This window comes from Triturus cristatus, chromosome 12 (assembly GCF_964204655.1).
Source record: "Triturus cristatus chromosome 12, aTriCri1.1, whole genome shotgun sequence".
NCBI classification, from domain to species: domain Eukaryota; kingdom Metazoa; phylum Chordata; class Amphibia; order Caudata; family Salamandridae; genus Triturus; species Triturus cristatus.
The window spans coordinates 727,519,565-727,534,737 of record NC_140595.1 but is presented as its reverse complement, the minus strand read 5'-3'; the positions used below and the strand labels follow the sequence as shown (position 1 = coordinate 727,534,737).

The 15,173-nt window shown below is 40.4% G+C and overlaps 6 non-coding genes across 6 annotated transcripts; all 6 read right to left on the bottom strand.

Annotated features, from left to right (window-relative positions):
* Positions 1-1,538: 1,538 nt before the first annotated feature.
* Positions 1,539-1,620, bottom strand: TRNAS-AGA (transfer RNA serine (anticodon AGA)). The gene has a single exon. It is a non-coding gene; the product is annotated as a tRNA-Ser (tRNA).
* Positions 1,621-4,209: 2,589 nt separating this feature from the next.
* On the bottom strand, positions 4,210-4,281 carry TRNAH-GUG (transfer RNA histidin (anticodon GUG)). The gene has a single exon. It is a non-coding gene; the product is annotated as a tRNA-His (tRNA).
* A 1,281-nt stretch (positions 4,282-5,562) lies between these two features.
* On the bottom strand, positions 5,563-5,644 carry TRNAS-AGA (transfer RNA serine (anticodon AGA)). The gene has a single exon. It is a non-coding gene; the product is annotated as a tRNA-Ser (tRNA).
* A 3,940-nt stretch (positions 5,645-9,584) lies between these two features.
* Positions 9,585-9,666, bottom strand: TRNAS-AGA (transfer RNA serine (anticodon AGA)). The gene has a single exon. It is a non-coding gene; the product is annotated as a tRNA-Ser (tRNA).
* Positions 9,667-12,254: 2,588 nt separating this feature from the next.
* On the bottom strand, positions 12,255-12,326 carry TRNAH-GUG (transfer RNA histidin (anticodon GUG)). The gene has a single exon. It is a non-coding gene; the product is annotated as a tRNA-His (tRNA).
* Positions 12,327-13,607: 1,281 nt separating this feature from the next.
* Positions 13,608-13,689, bottom strand: TRNAS-AGA (transfer RNA serine (anticodon AGA)). Its single transcript has one exon. It is a non-coding gene; the product is annotated as a tRNA-Ser (tRNA).
* Between the last annotated feature and the right edge of the window lie 1,484 nt (positions 13,690-15,173).

Here is a 15,173-nt window from a genome sequence, read left to right as displayed (position 1 = left end):
GATAATTTATGTAAGTAAATACATTATAGCTACAGCTTATAATCATGCGAGTTTAAATCATTTGTTGTTAGATGGTTTAAATATTTGAAAGGATCTGTTTTTAATAGACATTTTACAAAAACCACTGGTACATTTGCTAATTCTGTAAAATTAACACCCAACTGCCGTGACATTGCCAACCACAATGCCGTGACTCGGATTCAAACCGAGGTTGCTGCGGCCACAACGCAGAGTACTAACCACTATACGATCACAGCGAGCTACTTGGGCTCAACGACATACAGTGACATGGAGAATTTATAATTCGGAACACTCAGGGCTGTTCCTGTGATAGGCTGGATGTATTCATTGCTTCCTCATTCCTCATTCAGAGGCTGCGTCTCCTCAGTGGTTGATAGGCTGAAACCGTTTCCTGGCCGCCTGCTTGTGAAATGCCAGGAGTCAAAGATCACACATTACACTTGCGGACCTGTGATGGGACACCAATGCAGAGAAACCCACCTGGCACAGACCTTCTATTCTGTCTATTAGACCTGCATCTTCCCTGCACCTTTCAAGCCATTTGTATGTGAAGCAAGAAAGAGTTAGAGAGTGATCCATCTACACTTTTATAGGGAGGATGTCGCCGTGAGCTCCTCCCAGCTAATCACACGAACAGCAGAAAAGCAAGATAAATACACAGTTGAGGGGTGGGCTGCATGGTTATGTTTTTGAGTAAATATTGAAACTGACCTCAGTGGCTCATTAGCAGAGCTGCGGCTAATGACTGGTGCCAAATCATGATGAAGCAAGCACCATGGCTCGTAGGGGACCCACAACACGCTTTTCTTAGCTCACTGAATTAAAGTATAAACTTCCGCCGTGTGTGAGTGGTAAAGGCTTGTTAATATAGTTCCTTTTCCAATTCAAGTCTGACAACAAGACGCAGGAACCACGTGGCTTCGGAAGCTCAGGAAAGTAGCCACCAACCACAGAGAAAGAGAGAACTGGCAGTATGAGAGGTGGAGAAAACAGAAGCGGGAGCAAGGAGCTTAAATGAGATTGATGGCGTTTAAATAGAGCGCGTAAAGGAACAGTTACACAGCTAAGAAATGGGAAAGACAGACTAGGGAAAAAAACACAGAAAGAGCCTGTAGATGAAATTCTCTTCCTGGGACAGCAGGTTAAGAGAAATTACACATGGGGAGGTTAAGCATGTAACACGGGGGAGAATAAAAAAGAAAATGCAGTTTTATGAAGTGTGTTTGCCAATTCAGCCAGCACTTTTGTTCTATTTCTCTCTTTGCGTCTTTTATCGGTAAAGTAACTTTCAAGTGCATGCGCAGGTATGAATGAGAGAGCAACGGTATAATAATTTGAAGCGTTTACACCAGTGCTAAAGTAGGAATGAGGTGTAGCAAAGACATGAAAGAGGTAGCGATAACAAATATGTGGAGAGGCAATAGTGACACAAAAATAAGCCACCTATTTATAAAACTGAAATGGAAGAAATACTAAAGGTTAACTTCTGAAATTGTAGCCGATAATAAAAAGATTCTCGTTGTTGGCAGGATTCGAACCGGCGCGGGGATACCCCAATGGATTTCTAGTCCATCGCCTTAACCACTCGGCCACAACAACTTGCTGTAAGCTGCCTACAAATATTTTGTTTGAAAGTTTTGAAGTTTTCCCACATCAAAGTACTGATATTCTGCAATGCGCTTTTTAAAAACAATGTTTTTTTCATCATGCACGTTCTGTCCTAAAAATAAAAATTGCATGAGTATATCTCTGGATCTGTAAAAGGATACGCTTGCATTCAAACTCTCTTGTGGCACTCAAGTTTTTTGGACCCTGTTGCACTCTGTTTTTGTGCTGCTTTTAGTCTACGACCCATATTACAGAAGTCAACCATCTCTGATTATTTGGGACTCCTTTGTAAGTGCCTTATCTTTAATCCTTGAAAAGCTCTATAATAAAGGGGTCTGTCAAAGATTGCTTGAATGGAAGATAAAAGAAGGCCCACTTGTCTCACCAAATGCAGTAGAGAAACCTGATGTTTTACTCATGTTATCCTTAGTTCAGTGTTTGTTAGACCTGGCATCCTTAAGGTGGCCTACCAGCAACCTTTTTGCTTTTCACCTCACGTTTTGTTGTATCTTTATGTTGGCCTTAGGACTCTAATCACTTTATCACTACTGTGAGAAAGTGGCTCTGTATATACTGTTCCCAAATAGGTACAGTGTGCACAGAGTCCCCAGTCCCCAGAGGTTTGGCAGAGGCTAAAGTTAGATATAACCTTACTCTCTAAAGTGGTAGCTTGCCGAGCAGTAAGGCAGTATCAGAGTACAGTGTAAAACATTTGTTTGTACACACTCAGTCAGCAAATGGTCTCACACACTCAAGAACTGAACTCTAGGCCATTGGTTTGCATACAAAAGATATTGTTGTTTTATTTTAGAACCAACAATAGGTATCAAAATATACTTTCTCAGAATGAGATGCTTTAGTTAAATACTTTGCAATAGGCAATTGACTTTTGCAGGTCATAGTTACAGTTTATTGCAATAGGCAACACAATTTGAATCACAATAATACATTGAGCTCAATGGGAATTTTAAGTTATATGCAATTAATTACTTTCAGGATTACTTTTCTAAATCCAGGACTGGATCCTAGATTCAGTCCTGGGACAGTTCTTGGAAACAAGTGAGTAAATTCGTTTTAGTTACTGTTGTGATTTTTAAGCAATATTTTGCTATTTTAAAAGTTGACACTTAGAAACTTTTGCTGATCAAATTACCAATGTTATCCTATGGAAGGAAATTCACTTAGCAGGTAAGTGGGGTTATGGTTACTTTTTCTAGGTCAGTGTTGGATCCTAGATCCAGCACTACTGTACCACCTGTAAGCAGTTGAGAAACTGCGTTTAAGTTATACAGGCGATTTTTAAGGAATATTTACATGTTTGCAAAATCGACACTTAGAAGAAATTTCACAGAAAAACAGTCAATGGTTTCCTATGGAAGAAAATTCAAGTTACGGGTAAAGTACGTTCTCGTTACTTTTGTAATCCAGTGCTGGGCTCCTAGGCTCAGTACTGGGACATCTATCTAAAACAGGTAAACAATTACGTTTTCACAGTTGGTACGATTTTTAAAGAATATTTGTAAGTTTCAAAAATCGACACTTAGAAAATTTTCAGCAAAAAGCAGGCAATGATATCCCATGGAAGGAAATTCTAGTTACTGGTAAGTACGGTTAAAATTACTTTTCAGGGTCAGTACCGAGCTCCAAGATGCAGCACTGAGGTCTCTCCTGATAACAGGTGAGTAAATCAGAATTCGTTGTTCGGCTGATTTTAGATGAATATTTTAAAGTTCCAAAACTCCACACCACTTAGAAGAATTTCCAAGTGAAACCACTCAATGTTAGCCTATGGAAGAAAAGTGAGTTATCGGCTTTTAGGTAAGTACTCGACTGGCAGAGTTATGGTTCTGGGCATAGACTCAGGGGTCTCCCAGGGGAGTCCCAGCCTACTTGCCAAGCCTTAAACTCCCCTTTTATTACATATAATTTACACCTAAGGTAGGCCCTAGGTAGTCCTAGGTGCATGATGCTATGTAAGTAAAAAATAAGATATGTACTTTGGTGGTTCGCGTGTCCTGTAAGTACCAAACAGTCTATTTCATTTTTCACTACTGTGAGGTCTACCCCTCTCATAGGTTAGCTCTGTGTATTCCCCTATACTTTTTATTTGGTAATTCCATATCGGAGAGGAGTAGCTTTATTTATTTATTGAAAATCCTACTTACTGGTGAGGTTGGATTTAACTTTACTATTTTAGAAATGCCACTTTTAGAGAGTGAACATGTCTCTGCACTTACTGCTCTATTTGCCTGAAACCTGGCCCCAATACACGTCTGGATTGGGCTGGGTGACAGCAAAATTTGTGCCTTCCCTCTAGAGAGCCACAACACAGGTCACTCAACTGCACCTGGGGGGTGAGCTCCGCTCCCCCTCCACCCCCAATAGGTTCAAGAACGATAATTTATGTAAGTAAATACATTATAGCTACAGCTTATAATCATGCGAGTTTAAATCATTTGTTGTTAGATGGTTTAAATATTTGAAAGGATCTGTTTTTAATAGACATTTTACAAAAACCACTGGTACATTTGCTAATTCTGTAAAATTAACACCCAACTGCCGTGACATTGCCAACCACAATGCCGTGACTCGGATTCGAACCGAGGTTGCTGCGGCCACAACGCAGAGTACTAACCACTATACGATCACGGCGAGCTACTTGGGCTCAACGACATACAGTGACATGGAGAATTTATAATTCGGAACACTCAGGGCTGTTCCTGTGATAGGCTGGATGTATTCATTGCTTCCTCATTCCTCATTCAGAGGCTGCGTCTCCTCAGTGGTTGATAGGCTGAAACCGTTTCCTGGCCGCCTGCTTGTGAAATGCCAGGAGTCAAAGATCACACATTACACTTGCGGACCTGTGATGGGACACCAATGCAGAGAAACCCACCTGGCACAGACCTTCTATTCTGTCTATTAGACCTGCATCTTCCCTGCACCTTTCAAGCCATTTGTATGTGAAGCAAGAAAGAGTTAGAGAGTGATCCATCTACACTTTTATAGGGAGGATGTCGCCGTGAGCTCCTCCCAGCTAATCACACGAACAGCAGAAAAGCAAGATAAATACACAGTTGAGGGGTGGGCTGCATGGTTATGTTTTTGAGTAAATATTGAAACTGACCTCAGTGGCTCATTAGCAGAGCTGCGGCTAATGACTGGTGCCAAATCATGATGAAGCAAGCACCATGGCTCGTAGGGGACCCACAACACGCTTTTCTTAGCTCACTGAATTAAAGTATAAACTTCCGCCGTGTGTGAGTGGTAAAGGCTTGTTAATATAGTTCCTTTTCCAATTCAAGTCTGACAACAAGAGGCAGGAACCACGTGGCTTCGGAAGCTCAGGAAAGTAGCCACCAACCACAGAGAAAGAGAGAACTGGCAGTATGAGAGGTGGAGAAAACAGAAGCGGGAGCAAGGAGCTTAAATGAGATTGATGGCGTTTAAATAGAGCGCGTAAAGGAACAGTTACACAGCTAAGAAATGGGAAAGACAGACTAGGGAAAAAAACACAGAAAGAGCCTGTAGATGAAATTCTCTTCCTGGGACAGCAGGTTAAGAGAAATTACACATGGGGAGGTTAAGCATGTAACACGGGGGAGAATAAAAAAGAAAATGCAGTTTTATGAAGTGTGTTTGCCAATTCAGCCAGCACTTTTGTTCTATTTCTCTCTTTGCGTCTTTTATCGGTAAAGTAACTTTCAAGTGCATGCGCAGGTATGAATGAGAGAGCAACGGTATAATAATTTGAAGCGTTTACACCAGTGCTAAAGTAGGAATGAGGTGTAGCAAAGACATGAAAGAGGTAGCGATAACAAATATGTGGAGAGGCAATAGTGACACAAAAATAAGCCACCTATTTATAAAACTGAAATGGAAGAAATACTAAAGGTTAACTTCTGAAATTGAAGCCGATAATAAAAAGATTCTCGTTGTTGGCAGGATTCGAACCTGCGCGGGGATACCCCAATGGATTTCTAGTCCATCGCCTTAACCACTCGGCCACAACAACTTGCTGTAAGCTACCTACAAATATTTTGTTTGAAAGTTTTGAAGTTTTCCCACATCAAAGTACTGATATTCTGCAATGCGCTTTTTAAAAACAATGTTTTTTTCATCATGCACGTTCTGTCGTAAAAATAAAAATTGCATGAGTATATCTCTGGATCTGTAAAAGGATACGCTTGCATTCAAACTCTCTTGTGGCACTCAAGTTTTTTGGACCCTGTTGCACTCTGTTTTTGTGCTGCTTTTAGTCTACGACCCATATTACAGAAGTCAACCATCTCTGATTATTTGGGACTCCTTTGTAAGTGCCTTATCTTTAATCCTTGAAAAGCTCTATAATAAAGGGGTCTGTCAAAGATTGCTTGAATGGAAGATAAAAGAAGGCCCACTTGTCTCACCAAATGCAGTAGAGAAACCTGATGTTTTACTCATGTTATCCTTAGTTCAGTTTTTGTTAGACCTGGCATCCTTAAGGTGGCCTACCAGCAACCTTTTTGCTTTTCACCTCACGTTTTGCTGTATCTTTATGTTGGCCGTAGGACTCTAATCACTTTATCACTACTGTGAGAAAGTGGCTCTGTATATACTGTTCCCAAATAGGTACAGTGTGCACAGAGTCCCCAGTCCCCAGAGGTTTGGCAGAGGCTAAAGTTAGATATAACCTTACTCTCTAAAGTGGTAGCTTGCCGAGCAGTAAGGCAGTATCAGAGTACAGTGTAAAACATTTGTTGTACACACTCAGTCAGCAAATGGTCTCACACACTCAAGAACTGAACTCTAGGCCATTGGTTTGCATACAAAAGATATTGTTGTTTTATTTTAGAACCAACAATAGGTATCAAAATATACTTTCTCAGAATGAGATGCTTTAGTTAAATACTTTGCAATAGGCAATTGACTTTTGCAGGTCATAGTTACAGTTTATTGCAATAGGCAACACAATTTGAATCACAACAATACATTGAGCTCAATGGGAATTTTAAGTTATATGCAATTAATTACATTCAGGATTACTTTTCTAAATCCAGGACTGGATCCTAGATTCAGTCCTGGGACAGTTCTTGGAAACAAGTGAGTAAATTCGTTTTAGTTACTGTTGTGATTTTTAAGCAATATTTTGCTATTTTAAAAGTTGACACTTAGAAACTTTTGCTGATCAAATTACCAATGTTATCCTATGGAAGGAAATTCACTTAGCAGGTAAGTGGGGTTATGGTTACGTTTTCTAGGTCAGTGTTGGATCCTAGATCCAGCACTACTGTACCACCTGTAAGCAGTTGAGAAACTGCGTTTAAGTTATACAGGCGATTTTTAAGGAATATTTACATGTTTGCAAAATCGACACTTAGAAGAAATTTCACAGAAAAACAGTCAATGGTTTCCTATGGAAGAAAATTCAAGTTACGGGTAAAGTACGTTCTCGTTACTTTTGTAATCCAGTGCTGGGCTCCTAGGCTCAGTACTGGGACATCTATCTAAAACAGGTAAAAAATTACGTTTTCATAGTTGGTACGATTTTTAAAGAATATTTGTAAGTTTCAAAAATCGACACTTAGAAAATTTTCAGCAAAAAGCAGGCAATGATATCCCATGGAAGGAAATTCGAGTTACTGGTAAGTACGGTTAAAATGACTTTTCAGGGTCAGTACTGAGCTCCAAGATGCAGCACTGAGGTCTCTCCTGATAACAGGTGAGTAAATCAGAATTCGTTGTTCGGCTGATTTTAGATGAATATTTTAAAGTTCCAAAACTCCACACCACTTAGAAGAATTTCCAAGTGAAACCACTCAATGTTAGCCTATGGAAGAAAAGTGAGTTATCGGCTTTTAGGTAAGTACTCGACTGGCAGAGTTATGGTTCTGGGCATAGACTCAGGGGTCTCCCAGGGGAGTCCCAGCCTACTTGCCAAGCCTTAAACTCCCCTTTTATTACATATAATTTACACCTAAGGTAGGCCCTAGGTAGTCCTAGGTGCATGATGCTATGTAAGTAAAAAATAAGATATGTACTTTGGTGGTTCGCGTGTCCTGTAAGTACCAAACAGTCTATTTCATTTTTCACTACTGTGAGGTCTACCCCTCTCATAGGTTAGCTCTGTGTATTCCCCTATACTTTTTATTTGGTAATTCCATATCGGAGAGGAGTAGCTTTATTTATTTATTGAAAATCCTACTTACTGGTGAGGTTGGATTTAACTTTACTATTTTAGGAATGCCACTTTTAGAGAGTGAACATGTCTCTGCACTTACTGCTCTATTTGCCTGAAACCTGGCCCCAATACACGTCTGAATTGGGCTGGGTGACAGCAAAATTTGTGCCTTCCCTCTAGAGAGCCACAACACAGGTCACTCAACTGCACCTGGGGGGTGAGCTCCGCTCCCCCTCCACCCCCAATAGGTTCAAGAACGATAATTTATGTAAGTAAATACATTATAGCTACAGCTTATAATCATGCGAGTTTAAATCATTTGTTGTTAGATGGTTTAAACATTTGAAAGGATCTGTTTTTAATAGACATTTTACAAAAACCACTGGTACATTTGCCAATTCTGTAAAATTAACACCCAACTGCCGTGACATTGCCAACCACAATGCCGTGACTCGGATTCGAGCCAAGGTTGCTGCGGCCACAACGCAGAGTACTAACCACTATACGATCACGGCGAGCTACTTGGGCTCAACGACATACAGTGACATGGAGAATTTATAATTCGGAACACTCAGGGCTGTTCCTGTGATAGGCTGGATGTATTCATTGCTTCCTCATTCCTCATTCAGAGGCTGCGTCTCCTCAGTGGTTGATAGGCTGAAACCGTTTCCTGGCCGCCTGCTTGTGAAATGCCAGGAGTCAAAGATCACACATTACACTTGCGGACCTGTGATGGGACACCAATGCAGAGAAACCCACCTGGCACAGACCTTCTATTCTGTCTATTAGACCTGCATCTTCCCTGCACCTATCAAGCCATTTGTATGTGAAGCAAGAAAGAGTTAGAGAGTGATCCATCTACACTTTTATCGGGAGGATGTCGCCGTGAGCTCCTCCCAGCTAATCACACGAACAGCAGAAAAGCAAGATAAATACACAGTTGAGGGGTGGGCTGCATGGTTATGTTTTTGAGTAAATATTGAAACTGACCTCAGTGGCTCATTAGCAGAGCTGCGGCTAATGACTGGTGCCAAATCATGATGAAGCAAGCACCATGGCTCGTAGGGGACCCACAACACGCTTTTCTTAGCTCACTGAATTAAAGTATAAACTTCCGCCGTGTGTGAGTGGTAAAGGCTTGTTAATATAGTTCCTTTTCCAATTCAAGTCTGACAACAAGAGGCAGGAACCACGTGGCTTCGGAAGCTCAGGAAAGTAGCCACCAACCACAGAGAAAGAGAGAACTGGCAGTATGAGAGGTGGAGAAAACAGAAGCGGGAGCAAGGAGCTCAAATGAGATTGATGGCGTTTAAATAGAGCGCGTAAAGGAACAGTTACACAGCTAAGAAATGGGAAAGACAGACTAGGGAAAAAAACACAGAAAGAGCCTGTACATGAAATTCTCTTCCTGGGACAGCAGGTTAAGAGAAATTACACATGGGGAGGTTAAGCATGTAACACGGGGAGAATAAAAAAGAAAATGCAGTTTTATGAAGTGTGTTTGCCAATCCAGCCAGCACTTTTGTTCTATTTCTCTCTTTGCGTCTTTTATTGGTAAAGTAACTTTCAAGTGCATGCGCAGGTATGAATGAGAGAGCAACGGTATAATAATTTGAAGCGTTTACACCAGTGCTAAAGTAGGAATGAGGTGTAGCAAAGACATGAAAGAGGTAGCGATAACAAATATGTGGAGAGGCAATAGTGACACAAAAATAAGCCACCTATTTATAAAACTGAAATGGAAGAAATACTAAAGGTTAACTTCTGAAATTGTAGACGATAATAAAAAGATTCTCGTTGTTGGCAGGATTCGAACCTGCGCGGGGATACCCCAATGGATTTCTAGTCCATCGCCTTAACCACTCGGCCACAACAACTTGCTGTAAGCTGCCAACAAATATTTTGTTTGAAAGTTTTGAAGTTTTCCCACATCAAAGTACTGATATTCTGCAATGCGCTTTTTAAAAACAATGTTTTTTTCATCATGCACGTTCTGTCCTAAAAACAAAAATTGCATGAGTATATCTCTGGATCTGTAAAAGGATACGCTTGCATTCAAACTCTCTTGTGGCACTCAAGTTTTTTGGACCCTGTTGCACTCTGTTTTTGCGCTGCTTTTAGTCTACGACCCATATTACAGAAGTCAACCATCTCTGAGTATTTGGGACTCCTTTGTAAGTGCCTTATCTTTAATCCTTGAAAAGCTCTATAATAAAGGGGTCTGTCAAAGATTGCTTGAATGGAAGATAAAAGAAGGCCCACTTGTCTCACCAAATGCAGTAGAGAAACCTGATGTTTTACTCATGTTATCCTTAGTTCAGTGTTTGTTAGACCTGGCATCCTTAAGGTGGCCTCCCAGCAACCTTTTTGCTTTTCACCTCACGTTTTGCTGTATCTTTATGTTGGCCTTAGGACTCTAATCACTTTATCACTACTGTGAGAAAGTGGCTCTGTATATACTGTTCCCAAATAGGTACAGTGTGCACAGAGTCCCCAGTCCCCAGAGGTTTGGCAGAGGCTAAAGTTAGATATAACCTTACTCTCTAAAGTGGTAGCTTGCCGAGCAGTAAGGCAGTATCAGAGTACAGTGTAAAACATTTGTTGTACACACTCAGTCAGCAAATGGTCTCACACACTCAAGAACTGAACTCTAGGCCATTGGTTTGCATACAAAAGATATTGTTGTTTTATTTTAGAACCAACAATAGGTATCAAAATATACTTTCTCAGAATGAGATGCTTTAGTTAAATACTTTGCAATAGGCAATTGACTTTTGCAGGTCATAGTTACAGTTTATTGCAATAGGCAACACAATTTGAATCACAATAATACATTGAGCTCAATGGGAATTTTAAGTTATATGCAATTAATTACTTTCAGGATTACTTTTCTAAATCCAGGACTGGATCCTAGATTCAGTCCTGGGACAGTTCTTGGAAACAAGTGAGTAAATTCGTTTTAGTTACGGTTGTGATTTTTAAGCAATATTTTGCTATTTTAAAAGTTGACACTTATAAACTTTTGCTGATCAAATTACCAATGTTATCCTATGGAAGGAAATTCACTTAGCAGGTAAGTGGGGTTATGGTTACTTTTTCTAGGTCAGTGTTGGATCCTAGATCCAGCACTACTGTACCACCTGTAAGCAGTTGAGAAACTGCGTTTAAGTTATACAGGCGATTTTTAAGGAATATTTACATGTTTGCAAAATCGACACTTAGAAGAAATTTCACAGAAAAACAGTCAATGGTTTCCTAAGGAAGAAAATTCAAGTTACGGGTAAAGTACGTTCTCGTTACTTTTGTAATCCAGTGCTGGGCTCCTAGGCTCAGTACTGGGACATCTATCTAAAACAGGTATACAATTACGTTTTCACAGTTGGTACGATTTTTAAAGAATATTTGTAAGTTTCAAAAATCGACACTTAGAAAATTTTCAGCAAAAAGCAGGCAATGATATCCCATGGAAGGAAATTCGAGTTACTGGTAAGTACGGTTAAAATTACTTTTCAGGGTCAGTACTGAGCTCCAAGATGCAGCACTGAGGTCTCTCCTGATAACAGGTGAGTAAATCAGAATTCGTTGTTCGGCTGATTTTAGATGAATATTTTAAAGTTCCAAAACTCCACACCACTTAGAAGAATTTCCAAGTGAAACCACTCAATGTTAGCCTATGGAAGAAAAGTGAGTTATCGGCTTTTAGGTAAGTACTCGACTGGCAGAGTTATGGTTCTGGGCATAGACTCAGGGGTCTCCCAGGGGAGTCCCAGCCTACTTGCCAAGCCTTAAACTCCCCTTTTATTACATATAATTTACACCTAAGGTAGGCCCTAGGTAGTCCTAGGTGCATGATGCTATATAAGTAAAAAATAAGATATGTACTTTGGTGGTTCGCGTGTCCTGTAAGTACCAAACAGTCTATTTCATTTTTCACTACTGTGAGGTCTACCCCTCTCATAGGTTAGCTCTGTGTATTCCCCTATACTTTTTATTTGGTAATTCCATATCGGAGAGGAGTAGCTTTATTTATTTATTGAAAATCCTACTTACTGGTGAGGTTGGATTTAACTTTACTATTTTAGAAATGCCACTTTTAGAGAGTGAACATGTCTCTGCACTTACTGCTCTATTTGCCTGAAACCTGGCCCCAATACACGTCTGGATTGGGCTGGGTGACAGCAAAATTTGTGCCTTCCCTCTAGAGAGCCACAACACAGGTCACTCAACTGCACCTGGGGGGTGAGCTCCGCTCCCCCTCCACCCCCAATAGGTTTAAGAACGATAATTTATGTAAGTAAATACATTATAGCTACAGCTTATAATCATGCGAGTTTAAATCATTTGTTGTTAGATGGTTTAAATATTTGAAAGGATCTGTTTTTAATAGACATTTTACAAAAACCACTGGTACATTTGCTAATTCTGTAAAATTAACACCCAACTGCCGTGACATTGCCAACCACAATGCCGTGACTCGGATTCGAACCGAGGTTGCTGCGGCCACAACGCAGAGTACTAACCACTATACGATCACGGCGAGCTACTTGGGCTCAACGACATACAGTGACATGGAGAATTTATAATTCGGAACACTCAGGGCTGTTCCTGTGATAGGCTGGATGTTTTCATTGCTTCCTCATTCCTCATTCAGAGGCTGCGTCTCCTCAGTGGTTGATAGGCTGAAACCGTTTCCTGGCCGCCTGCTTGTGAAATGCCAGGAGTCAAAGATCACACATTACACTTGCGGACCTGTGATGGGACACCAATGCAGAGAAACCCACCTGGCACAGACCTTCTATTCTGTCTATTAGACCTGCATCTTCCCTGCACCTTTCAAGCCATTTGTATGTGAAGCAAGAAAGAGTTAGAGAGTGATCCATCTACACTTTTATAGGGAGGATGTCGCCGTGAGCTCCTCCCAGCTAATCACACGAACAGCAGAAAAGCAAGATAAATACACAGTTGAGGGGTGGGCTGCATGGTTATGTTTTTGAGTAAATATTGAAACTGACCTCAGTGGCTCATTAGCAGAGCTGCGGCTAATGACTGGTGCCAAATGATGATGAAGCAAGCACAATGGCTCGTAGGGGACCCACAACACGCTTTCCTTAGCTCACTGAATTAAAGTATAAACTTCCGCCGTATGTGAGTGGTAAAGGCTTGTTAATACGGTTCCTTTTCCAATTCAAGTCTGACAACAAGAGGCAGGAACCACGTGGCTTCGGAAGCTCAGGAAAGTAGCCACCAACCACAGAGAAAGAGAGAACTGGCAGTATGAGAGGTGGAGAAAACAGAAGCGGGAGCAAGGAGCTCAAATGAGATTGATGGCGTTTAAATAGAGCGCGTAAAGGAACAGTTACACAGCTAAGAAATGGGAAAGACAGACTAGGGAAAAAAACACAGAAAGAGCCTGTACATGAAATTCTCTTCCTGGGACAGCAGGTTAAGAGAAATTACACATGGGGAGGTTAAGCATGTAACACGGGGGAGAATTAAAAAGAAAATGCAATTTTATGAAGTGTGTTTGCCAATCCAGCCAGCACTTTTGTTCTATTTCTCTCTTTGCGTCTTTTATTGGTAAAGTAACTTTCAAGTGCATGCGCAGGTATGAATGAGAGAGCAACGGTATAATAATTTGAAGCGTTTACACCAGTGCTAAAGTAGGAATGAGGTGTAGCAAAGACATGAAAGAGGTAGCGATAACAAATATGTGGAGAGGCAATAGTGACACAAAAATAAGCCACCTATTTATAAAACTGAAATGGAAGAAATACTAAAGGTTAACTTCTGAAATTGTAGCCGATAATAAAAAGATTCTCGTTGTTGGCAGGATTCGAACCTGCGCGGGGATACCCCAATGGATTTCTAGTCCATCGCCTTAACCACTCGGCCACAACAACTTGCTGTAAGCTACCTACAAATATTTTGTTTGAAAGTTTTGAAGTTTTCCCACATCAAAGTACTGATATTCTGCAATGCGCTTTTTAAAAACAATGTTTTTTTCATCATGCACGTTCTGTCCTAAAAATAAAAATTGCATGAGTATATCTCTGGATCTGTAAAAGGATACGCTTGCATTCAAACTCTCTTGTGGCACTCAAGTTTTTTGGACCCTGTTGCACTCTGTTTTTGTGCTGCTTTTAGTCTACGACCCATATTACAGAAGTCAACCATCTCTGATTATTTGGGACTCCTTTGTAAGTGCCTTATCTTTAATCCTTGAAAAGCTCTATAATAAAGGGGTCTGTCAAAGATTGCTTGAATGGAAGATAAAAGAAGGCCCACTTGTCTCACCAAATGCAGTAGAGAAACCTGATGTTTTACTCATGTTATCCTTAGTTCAGTTTTTGTTAGACCTGGCATCCTTAAGGTGGCCTACCAGCAACCTTTTTGCTTTTCACCTCACGTTTTGCTGTATCTTTATGTTGGCCGTAGGACTCTAATCACTTTATCACTACTGTGAGAAAGTGGCTCTGTATATACTGTTCCCAAATAGGTACAGTGTGCACAGAGTCCCCAGTCCCCAGAGGTTTGGCAGAGGCTAAAGTTAGATATAACCTTACTCTCTAAAGTGGTAGCTTGCCGAGCAGTAAGGCAGTATCAGAGTACAGTGTAAAACATTTGTTGTACACACTCAGTCAGCAAATGGTCTCACACACTCAAGAACTGAACTCTAGGCCATTGGTTTGAATACAAAAGATATTGTTGTTTTATTTTAGAACCAACAATAGGTATCAAAATATACTTTCTCAGAATGAGATGCTTTAGTTAAATACTTTGCAATAGGCAATTGACTTTTGCAGGTCATAGTTACAGTTTATTGCAATAGGCAACACAATTTGAATCACAATAATACATTGAGCTCAATGGGAATTTTAAGTTATATGCAATTAATTACTTTCAGGATTACTTTTCTAAATCCAGGACTGGATCCTAGATTCAGTCCTGGGACAGTTCTTGGAAACAAGTGAGTAAATTCGTTTTAGTTACTGTTGTGATTTTTAAGCAATATTTTGCTATTTTAAAAGTTGACACTTAGAAACTTTTGCTGATCAAATTACCAATGTTATCCTATGGAAGGAAATTCACTTAGCAGGTAAGTGGGGTTATGGTTACGTTTTCTACGTCAGTGTTGGATCCTAGATCCAGCACTACTGTACCACCTGTAAGCAGTTGAGAAACTGCGTTTAAGTTATACAGGCGATTTTTAAGGAATATTTACATGTTTGCAAAATCGACACTTAGAAGAAATTTCACAGAAAAACAGTCAATGGTTTCCTGAGGAAGAAAATTCAAGTTACGGGTAAAGTACGTTCTCGTTACTTTTGTAATCCAGTGCTGGGCTCCTAGGCTCAGTACTGGGACATCTATCTAAAACAGGTAA